Source organism: Periplaneta americana, chromosome 10 (genome assembly GCF_040183065.1).
Source record: "Periplaneta americana isolate PAMFEO1 chromosome 10, P.americana_PAMFEO1_priV1, whole genome shotgun sequence".
Classification (NCBI taxonomy): domain Eukaryota; kingdom Metazoa; phylum Arthropoda; class Insecta; order Blattodea; family Blattidae; genus Periplaneta; species Periplaneta americana.
In genome coordinates this window covers 57,722,742-57,735,005 of record NC_091126.1, presented here as the reverse complement: position 1 = coordinate 57,735,005, position 12,264 = coordinate 57,722,742, and positions in this window count along the sequence as shown.

Sequence of the window (12,264 nt, the reverse complement as noted above, 5' to 3'; positions counted from 1 at the left end):
CCCGCTCTTGTTGTTGTTCCCGTTCCCGGTTTATGGTGAACGGCTTTAAGACATATGCCGTGAAAAGCCCCCAAAAAATGGACCACCGATCACTCGAACTTCCCACATTTCTTCCGAATCTCAAAATCATAGCGTTAAATTTTCTGAAAAGTTTACTTCCTTTGGCATGTTTTCAGAAGTCAAGTTCAACCCATGATTGAAACGTTGGTTGCCTTACTTTCGACACTTATCAAAATTTTCCCTAGTCCCTTGAATAGGTACGGTGGGAACGGAGTAAGAAAAGTGACTCTCAGGCTAGAAGCTCATATAGCTCTTAAAATCAACCATAGCAACCATTGAAAGAATACGTTTTGGTGTACCTTTTACATTATTATTATTATTATTATTATTATTATTATTATTATTATTATTATTATTATTATTACTATTACTATTACTATTATTATTATTATTATTATTATTATTATTATTATTATTATTATGATTTGAGGTGGGCCTGAAGTACGCGGAGGTGGCTAGGATACAGTGTGAGGTGAGCCTAAAAAACGCGGAAGAAAATCGCCACAGTACAGCCTTTGTTCACAAAAAATCTACTTAGATTTCCTGGTATTAAGAAATAGCTTCTGGAGTGAAAATTCATCGTTATTAACAGTCTGGAACTGCTTCATATTTTTGTCTTAGAAGGATTTCATTGGAAACGGTAGTACCTCTATAACATCTGCCTGAACACCGTATTACATATCAAAAAAATTATACTTCTATGGAATGTAGTTGAAAGAGCATGATATTTTAAACACAAGTTTCAGCAATAAAACAGAAGAGAGAGAACATGAAAAAGTTAACAAGTTTATGAGTTATGAGAGAAACGCTTCATCACTGCACAGTGAACTGTACAGTTTGAATATTGAAAATATTATTTTTAAATGGTAGAAATATTTTTTTTCATATAGCGGAAGGACAGTTTTTTTTACACATACCAATTTTCATTATTGTACAAGATATAATAACGGAGGAAAAAAATATAGAATATTTTTAAAAGTAATTTTACTGCTGTAAGCTGTACCTAACCCCTTAATCCATTTATTATTGGCAGTGGTAACAGTAGTGTCTTGAATAAAAATCAGCTCATACTCCGTCCACCAGAAACTCCGCTCGGCCTCTCCAACGTCGAATGGCAATGCTGTATTCGGCTGCCAAGATTCAGTTCCAAAATGAACCTTAGACAGTGAGATATTCATATCGAACTTCATCCTATGTTTTATTTGGAAAGCAATCTTGTGGTTAGATGCAAGAACTGTGTAACTGTCAAAATACGAGCGTGCAGCAGAGTGATGCGTTTGAATCGCACCTGTTTTCGGTCAGCGAACTATTGTTGCATCACTGCCTGTAGGATTGGAGGCAGATATAAATTGCAGTTATTCCCACGCTCAGATCAGGTCAGGCTAGGAATCACTCAAGTACACTTTTCCTTTTGTTAAATGAGCTATCCAATGAAGACATAAAAGAAAAGAAATGGATTAGCTCTAACGGCTTTGAACGTTAAACAATTGCACACATATATTACATGCGGACTGTGCTATAGCAGATGATATTGACAGTTGAGCGTTTTTATGAAAGAGTGAAATAACGTACGAACGTAGGACGTCCTTCTGTTTCGCGTCGTCCTCATTTTTATTATTTTACATCACTTATCTCGCCTTACAAATACACAAAAAACACGTAAGCGCACACAGTGAATTGTGGACTGGACAAGGAAAACGGTATATGTGCCAAAATGAAAAAGTGTGGGAAAACACAAAAAACTGTATACTTGCAATTATTATTCAATTTTTTCAACATAAAGTGTCTCAACATCCAATTATATTCCCTGCAAACATATTGAGCTGTGAAACAACCCATTACTGACAATATTATGTAGTGCAGCCGTGGAGAGAAGTGACTCGCGAGACATTGTGGCTCGCAGTGATAGCTGTGCATTTCGCTTGATTCTAACCTCCTCCAACCCTCACCCTCTCACTCACTGGAGTCAAACTCCGTTCCATTTGTATTTGTCTCTGACCTGCGAGTGGCATATGTCTCTCTCGAAACCATGTACGAAAGTTCCAAGTAGGATGGGAGGACGCATTTTTTTTGCTGTCAATATGATGAGAACATTAAATGTATGATTTGTTCACAAGTATTACGAGGAAACGGTTGTATAACATAAAACGGCGTTATACTACATGTTACTGATGAAACATTAAAAGGTTAAGTGTTATTGTTGTTGTTATCATCATCATCATCATCATCATCATCATCATCATCATCATCTCTGTTCGTCGACCCTTTTTCAGCAGATGTACGAATAATGCGGTTAGCTCTTCAATTTGAACTCACTGATTTACTATGTGATGTCAAATGAAAGCTAGATGTAAGGACTTGACAAATGTTGAACTTTAAAATCTTTGCCAAAAAATAAATATCCGAAACTTCGTTCTTTCGCTTGCTCTGTTGAAGCCATGTTCGCTACAACTTACGTTTGTAAAAAATTATTTTCAACAATTAAAATAGTAAAAACCAAATTTAGATCACGACTGACAGACAAATACCTTCGTGATCAACTACGACTGGCAGTAAGTGACATAATTCCTGATTTTAAAACTTTGTCGCATAGACATTCTGAAGACAGTTAATTTTAGGTTGTGATATTGTATATATGTATGTATGTATTTATTCACACTGCAGTGGGTATATACCCGGTGGCACTGGTAACTAATTACACTCAATAATGACAATAATAAACTTATTAATTAAAAATACAATTAATAATAATAATGCTAATAATTAATACTAACAATAATTAATAATAATAATAATAATAATAACAACAGAGAATATACTAAATTAAATGAAACGATCACTTAAAATAACATTTGAAATAAATCTAATTTGTATCTTAAAACTAAGATCGAACAAGAACCCACGAGTATGATATGTTCATATCTGCACAAGTACCTTTCAAATTACACTCATTTCGCTGTCAACGCACTCACTGCAATGGACCTACGACACATTTCACTGTTTCTATCCTGATTTCACTAACACTTCAAAAACATTTCACTGTTCAAATACTATGCACTGCCACTATAAACTATAAAGCTTCACTGACAGGAACACGTTTCACTTACACAGCACATTTCACTGACACGACATACTTCTTCACTGATACAACACACTTCACTGACACAACATAATTCTTCACTGATACAACACTTCAATAACAACATATCATTTACACCCTTTAAATACTGTGTATAATTACCGTCTATTAGTAAAGTACTTAAGCCTATTTTAAATACATTTTTGGTTGTTGGTAAAGCCTTTAGTAAGTCTCCAGGTAAAGCATTCCAGTCCCTGATAGTACGATTGAGAAAAGAAAACTTTCCAGTGTCCGTCCTCTGCCTTATTTCCCTCAATTTATATGAGTGGTCGTTCCTTGAAGAGTAATTTGTCGGCTGCAACCTATTTTTTATTTCTCTCCAGGCAGGCTCACCTCTGTATGTTTAGAACATTGAGCATAATCGAATTCGCGTTCTCCTGTCCGTGAATGTGTCCCATTTTAATGGTGAATTTTTCCGACAACACTTAAGAGCCCGTTTTTGAATCTTTTCCAGTGTCTTAAAATGTTCTAATCTGTAAGGATCCCAACATGCAGCACCATATTCCATTACTGGACGCACTAGTGATTTATATGCAATCTCTTTGGATTTATCAGAACCTTTTCTTAGTACCCTCATCACAAAGTGTAACGCTCTCCATGCTTTTCCCGCTGTGTCTGTAACGTGTTCCCCCCCAGCCGAGGTCGCTGCTAAGTGTTATTCGGAGGTATTTACATTTGTTAACTTCTGGAATGTTTTCACCCCCTAACGTATACGATGCGACTATTTTATTTCTTTTCCTTGTAAAGCTGATGGCTTTGCTCTTTAGAGAATTTATTTTCATTTTGTTGGCTATTGCCCAATCGTTTATTCTATTGAGGTCATTCTGGAGAAGAGTACTATCTTCATGGCTTTTTATTTCCCTGTATACCATGCAATCATCCGCGAATAAGCGAACCCTAGACGAGATATTAACTGGCAGAACATTTACAAAAGCCAAGAATAGAAGAGGCCCCAAGACACTCCCCTGCGGGACCCCGGAAGTAATTTCAATTGGGTTCGATAATTCCTCCCCTACTCGTTCTCTCTGAGTGCGACAAGTTAAAAATTCCTTGATCCACTGGAGCTCTCTGAAGTCAATCCCCGTTCATTGTAGTTTAACCAACAATATATCGTGTGGGACTACATCGAATGCGCATGGAAAGTCAATAATCACTGCATCTACTTGTCTATTGGAATCTATTCCGTCTTCTAAATCCTGACATACCGTTACTAATTGACTCTCACATGAATAGCCCCCCGAAATCCATGCTGAAAGTTATGTAACCAATTTGAGTCATCCCAATGCTGTCTTAGATAAGCTGAAATCAAGTGTTCCATCTGTTTGCAAACCACAGAGGTAAGGCTGACCGGTCTGTAATTTTTTGTATCTGAGCGAGACCCTGACTTATAAATTTGCACCACTATTGCATCTTTCCAATCTCGCGGGACAGTACCATTGTTAATTGATATTTCAAATATACGCACTAGATAGGGAATCATGGCTTCCCCTCCCAATTTTAGTACGTCTCCGGCGATACCATCAGGTCCTACTGATTTATGAGTTTTCAATTTAGAGATCCTTCTCCTTATGTCCCTAGGCTTGATAGAAAACTGACCCGTATTTTCCACAGAAGCTAAGTGTGGTACTATTGTCCTCATCCCAAAAACAGTGGCATAATAGGAATTTAATTGTTCATTTATTGTTCATTTCTTTCTTCGTTACATGAACTAAACATTAGTTTGTAGCCTTGTACTGCATAAAATTATATTTAAGTGCTTGACTTAAGGAAAATGAAAATCCGTTAATAAGTCAGACAGTTGCTTCACTTCCCCTTCGGGTGTCCGCCTCCCTCCATAGGTGCTATGGACGTTGCAGGTTACACAGTGGCTCGGCGCACGATTACATTTTCGCCACCGCTGATGTAGTGTAACTGGCTCCCACCTTATCAAAGCCTGACAACGATATAAGTGCCATGTATAATTTCCTTGGAAACGGTAAAAACAGTCGAGTAATTTGTGAATATTAAACGACAGAACACTAACAATTTGATTTGTAAGCATGAGAAACTGTCTGTTTTTCTTACTGGCACAGGTCCTTATAAAAATCATGGTACTTAGTGTCCATGAAATCTAGCATTTCCAGAAGGTCTGCCTTTAAAGAGTTCTTAGGAGTCAGCATAGCAAACTTCTCCAGATTTATAATAGACTGCAGTGTTCGTCCTCTTCTCAGAACCTGACATGTTTTCCACTGTTCAGAATCACTCAAGTTATTTATTTATTTTTATAGGGTTATTTTACGACGCTGTATCAACATCTAGGTTATTTAGCGCTTGAATGAAATGAAGGTGATAATGCTGGTGAAATGAGTCCGGGGTCCAGCACCGAAAGTTACCCAGCATTTGCTCGTATTTGGTTGAGGGAAAACCCCGGATAAAACCTCAACCAGATAACTTGCCCCGACCGGGATTCGAACCCGGCCCACCTGGTTTCGCGGCCAGACGCGCTGACCGTTACTCCACAGGTGTGGACCTCAAGTTATTCCTGGTAAGGACCAATGTTGGATGATCACAAGCAACTCGAATCCATGATTCTTGAGTAATGCGCAATGTTAACGTATTTAGAGCCCTATCGCTTCTGAAGCCACATCCAAGAAGTCTTCAGATTTCATTGAAATTACTTTGAACGGTTTTTTAATTCTGGCCGACCTTATAATGTCCTGCACCTCATCAGGAACCATGGCTTTACAAACCCTCTCCCTTAGCAGTTGTGTATGGTTTCCCTTGCTGCCGTAGTTTCCTATTTTCTTCACACTTCTTTGCCTTAGATACTTTTATAGTTAGCGGCCTGTTATTATCCATGATAAGTGCCACAAAACCGCTACATTCACTGTAAATCAACACAGCGAGTAACCCTTCACAGAACATGCACTAGGTGGCACTTATATCGTTCATCAGGACTATACTACGGGACTTATATCGAGTGCCATTTAGAATGCACTCGTTTGACTATATGGACGGTTGTTTGGCACATATATCCATTACTATGACATTGGCGCTGTTACATATATCACATTCCGTAACAAAAGCAAAATTTGACCTCGGAGGCTCTTATACCGTTTTCCATGTCTGCTCTTCAATTCTGTAGTTGCGAATCTTAGTACAACAATCAATTCCCAGTCAAAAAAAAAATTGATTTATTTTACGACGCTTACTCAACTACGATGATTATCTAGCATCTCGGTGAGATAAAGATCATAACGCCAGCAAAATGACTCCAGGACTCAGCGCCGAATACTGCCCAGAATTGTTCTCAGTGAGTTGAAGGAAAACCCCGAAAAAATTCCCTCAACTAGACAACTTGTTGTAACCAAGAGTTGAACCCGAACCCGCTCATTTCACAACAAATTGACAACGAAAGAGCATCAAATGTCCTAGGCGGAACTCGAAAATAAAGCCGTAACATTCAATAATTTGCGTAGTCTACACCACATCCGCCTATTATCACAACATAACAATAGACATCTGTTTAACTGCTCTAATACTTACTGTAAAGTTCGCCCATGGTTATGTCGAAATTTATGAACTGAGTATCACGCACAAATAATGAAAATGTAAAAAGAGTAACATTTCAACAGAATAATAGAAAGCGTTTTCTAGGATACAGGACTCGCTAAGGTGGAATGACAGAGGGAAATGAGAGTACCCAGAGAAAAATCCCTCTTCAACATCCCGTTTAACCACCACAAATTCCATCACGACCTGGGCGGGGATCGAAACCCGGTCGCTTGAATAGAAGGCCAGCGCACGAGAACTGTAGATAAAGACGCGGTTTATTTCCACCATAATTCCTCATGTGTATTTATGCATATATAATATACTAAAACTCAAGTCTCGAGAAAGGAAATCAAAATGAGTGAGGATAAATAGAAAAATTGGGCGTTAGGACTAGTAGAAAAGTATGATAACTGATAAGTGCCTTTTCAGGTTAGGAACCTACGTCCAGGAACTCCTCGATTGCAAGTTAAATGTCCAGATACTTGTCACTGAAATACCAGGAAGCTAGGTGAACACTCTACCATGACCACAAGTTGGGATTACCAACTCACAGTGAAACTTTACCAGTAAACAAGAAATTGTATATTTTATAAAATCCCCAAAATTGCACTTCACGCCTTCCCACGGATGTGTCTAGTGAATTTGGGAAAAGTTATTAGCGATTAGCAAGGCAAGTTTCCCTGTATGACAAACATCCCATTTATAGTTATATACTTAAAAAACGGTACTTACAGGAAATCTCTGGATGATGCATGGTCTACAACACACCCTATATATGGCGACACCCGTAAAGATCTGTTGTGGACCGCACGCTATATTGTACTTATATTTAGGACATACCAAGAGATCTTCAGACATAGTCAAAACAGTATGCTAATGACTAGGAACTGGGGACCGTATTCTGGCTCAGCGCTTACGGAGATAAGGTTAGCTATTCATAGACTGTGTTGGCGTGACGCCATATTTGGCGCGTGGCACAGTTACTATCAGGGAACATTTGCATCTTGTGTTGCAGTTGACGTTCTATTCGTGATTCAAAACTATAACTCAAAGACTGTTTACAATGAATTATAGTGACAAAGACTGATACTACGATGATCTTTCATGCAATTTAAATTATTTGTTCATTTATTTACTATATTTGACTCAGTTTTACTGGCAGAGTTAAGACCATAAGGCCTTCTATTCCACTCAACCAGTATAAAAAGACATACTGTACATAATATAGCCTAACAGCAATAAGAAAAAAAATGAATAATAATAATAATAATAATAATAATAATAATAACAGTAGACATCCTTAGTTACATGTAATTTCAAGAGTAAAAGAATTACAATTTGGTGTCAAATAAGACAATTTGTATCAAAGAAATGATATTTCATAATGAAGGGCAATTGATATATTAAAAAATGACATATTCTACAAAAAGTTATATTTTAGGCGTTTAGTTGCAAAATAACTAAAACATAATCACTAAAATATAATTTTTCATTATGAAGGAAAAACGTTTACAAGAAACCAAGGATTTGCAACCAGTACTATTGTTTCATCATACAAATCCATGTAATGTATCTGGCTTTGGAGTATAACAGTACCTTAGCAGATCTAGAATCATATGAAGATATGAAATATAACATTAACTCATTTTCGAAAAACAAAAGTAATGTATCTGATTTTGCAACTACACGCCTCATTTGAAGAAATATGATATTCTAGAGACGAAAAGTTGTCTTTTTGACAATCGGCTTTTGAAAGTAGTAATGCCTGAAACCCTTTTATACACAATTTAACAACTAACAGTCTTACTAATAAAAACTCTATATACAGACGTTTAACTGTCTTATACTTATACAATGAGTAGCTCGTTTATAAGTCGTGTGTAAATTCCTTACTAATAATCACTACATACGTCGTGTATAACAGTATAACTGTTACACAGCTACGTCATAGTTTCGTCATTACTTCGTTACGAAAAGTAATAGAATATCTGAGGTTCTCTATTGCATCCGGTAGAGCGCTCTAGTGTGCCGTGTTAAATATCGATAGTACAACTGGCTCTAATCGATTACCACACTACAATTTGGTCAAAGAGTACAAGCTACAGCAATATTACTCTATTCTAATAATTCTATGATCTTTGGTTTGTTTTTCTGTGGTTACAAGGTAAACATCATCATAAAATGTCAGTCGATACGAACAGCTGTTAGAGGGGCTGCCATTTTTTCCCTATATACAACGCTTAAACAAGGGGTTTCGTGTATACAACTACTGCAAATCAATTCCCATTGTATAGTTACAGCCTGTTTATACGTCCATAGCTTATTCACGGTTTATTAGTAACGTTTTCAGTCTCAACTCTGCATAAGTCTCGTATAAAAACTAAACATGGTTTATTAGTAAGACTGTAAGTAGACAATATTATTATGAAATAAAACACCGTGCATTACAATACGCAATACTGTACATAGGCCCTATTAACGTAAATAATGTTTGATCAATGTATGCCTACATTCTTTATCATAGCGTTAATAGTAAAGAATAGCGTATTCTAATGTACACAGTGTAATACGTTTTCTTCTGCACAACTTGACCAAACAGGAGTAGCGTGAGCGGACAGAAGTACTTATCTTGCTAGATGCAAGCGCATCATCAGCTACAGCAAAAAAAAAAATCCAGTAATACTTAACTTTGAAGCTTCCTGGGACAAAGTACGATACCTAGCCTACTAATGACACAATCATAGAAACTTGACCTGAATCGTGTTGTACTTACTATTAAAAATAGAAGCAAGCAGTATACTTCATTTAAAGACACTTTCAACTGCAGAGAATATTCGTAGTCAAAATTCACATACGCAAAAAATGGCCGACAAATTTTGCCTGAGTCCTCTTATCAAGAACAGGGCGCTTTAACGTACCCCAAACCTACACACTGGAGTCATGGTTTTCCACTCCCTGCAGTAACCCTCTCTGCAGAAATGAATTTCAGGGAGAGTGCACTAAGATCCAGCTATTGTTATTGCGCTAATCCTAGATATGAGTGCATTTCCAACCCGCACCGGCAGACTACACCAAGTTTCGCTGCGTATCCATGTTCGAGAAGACAATCCCACTCGTCCCTAGGCCAGCCGACTTCGTATGTCGCCAACCGGCGTTAGGAGAATGCATGTAAAAGATATTTGTCGCCGAATGGTCACGCTCTTGCACGAATACAGTACACTGCAACATGAACTTAATCCGGGATATAGTCACTATGACAATGACGTGGAAAAAATGATTGCGAAATGAGTCCGAGGTTCAAAGCCGGAGGTTACCATGCATTAGTTGGTTGAGGGAAAAACTCGGAAAAAAACTCAACCAAGTAGTCTGTACCAACCAGAACTTGAATCCAGGCCCGCTTGTTTCAATCAGGTACAGGCTAGTTCACAATAAACCGGGAACGGAAACGACAACAAGAACGAGAACGGAAATGTTAAAATAAATGTATTTAAATGTGAGCATTCACAATAGTTAATTGTTAGAATGTTCACATTTAAATAAATTTATTTTAACAATATTTCCGTTCTCGTTCTCGTTTCTGTTCCTGGGTTGTTGTGAACCAGCCTTTCTCTAAACGTTACGCCAAAGCGGTGGACTGCAGTAATCCAAGCTAGGGATATTATCCTCATTTGAAAACAATTCTTAAAGTATCGTCATAAGAATGTTATATCGCATTCACATTTGAATATAACGAGAATTAATGTAATTCAATCCATAGTGACCCTTATGGCGGTCAAGGTTGTAGTTGAAGTTTTTGTAGGGATTCCATCATTTTCCTGTATTAGGCATCAACATCATAGCGTCCAAGTTTATATTTATCATCATTCCATATCATTTCCCTATCGCTGACAGATGAAGGAAGACCGTTTTCTTAGTCCAACAACATTGGAATTAGTATAAGCGTGCACGGGATACACATTACGTCACGTGTTCTTCAATAGACACCCTACTCACAAACACAAGTATCGCGCACTACAGGGTCTCCCTGCAACAGAATCCTTCCTCCTAAACAAATACAGTATACTTCAGTTTAGCAATGCTTATGAAGATAAATTTTACAGCAAAAGTCATTGTAATATAGGTTTAAACATTAATTTTATACAGGGCAGTACCTGTGTTACACATGTACCGGTGTTTCAGATTAAAATTTTACAACAAAGATTGTCGTAATATGGGCTTAAACATTGCATTAAGAGCTATACCTATGAAACAGTAATATTTTAAGTTAAAAATTTACGTCAAAGATTATTGTAATATAAGCTTAAACATCTTAAGAGTAGTGCCTCTGATACAGTAACATTTTAAGCTAAAATTTTACATCAAAGATTGTAGTAATATTATTCTTAAACATTTCATTAAGTATAGTCACAGTACTTTTAAGTTAAAAGTTCACAGCAAAAGCTATGTTTGTTTTTTTGTAATACACAACAGCACCGTCCTTGATGCGGAAGTAGTCTTACACAGTACGTCACCACGCGCCACTACCCTTAGTCAAATCATTTGGTTCATTGGATAAACTCCGCATTAACTTAACTTCAAAGAGTAATGGCTAAAATTCTGGTCTCTACTGATGAGTCACGGAAGGGGCTGGTCTAGAAGAAAGTGGTGTTGCCTACTCGAAAACTGGATTCTCAACGAACCTTAGTGAAGTCAGCTAGTTTGAGATAAGAATGCGCCTAGCTGGAGAGTAAGAGCAACATACCTACGAGGTCGAAGTGTTGGATCGTAGTGACTACCTTTTCGTACATACGCAAAGGTATAGGGCAGTGGTCGTCAGCACTCGCTGAAATGTGCAACGGGTACGCGGTGCCGTCCCATGTACAGCTGTCAAAAAAAAAGTGGCCGCACTCGTGAACAGCGAATATTTTCAAAGTCCACTTCGGGTCGCGGCGATGTTACACGATGCATGTGTTTGTACAAGCAGTTCCGGAACTATGAAAGTGTTCTATATCTGCGCCTCGTAGACCAGCGGTAGAGTGCTTGTTTAATGATTCAAAGGTCGTGGGTTCGGGCCTTCTTCAAGTTTTCATTTTATTTTTTAATCCTTCTTTAGCGATGTAAATGATATTCAAATTATCATTTATATCCAGTTATCGTTCTTTATGGATATCACGTTATTTATATTTTGTTATCGTTCTTTAGAGATATGAATAAAATTCAGGTCATCATTTGTATTCTGTTATCGTATTATAACGATATGAATAATAATTATTATTGTTAGCCCTATTTTACATATGTATGTTAGGGCTATAGATTTATACACAAAAAAGATAAGCATAAAGAGAAATGGAAAAGAAAATTAAATTAGCTTACGCGATGTAAACAAAACATAAACAATCCGTAAATTAGGCACTGCGATTGCAAAACAAATATCAGGTATCAATTTGAAACATACAAAAACATTAACAACACACATACGTAACACTTCTATAACACAAATATGCAGATTTCCGTACCATACATCATAAATTAATACACAATAGTCACACAAA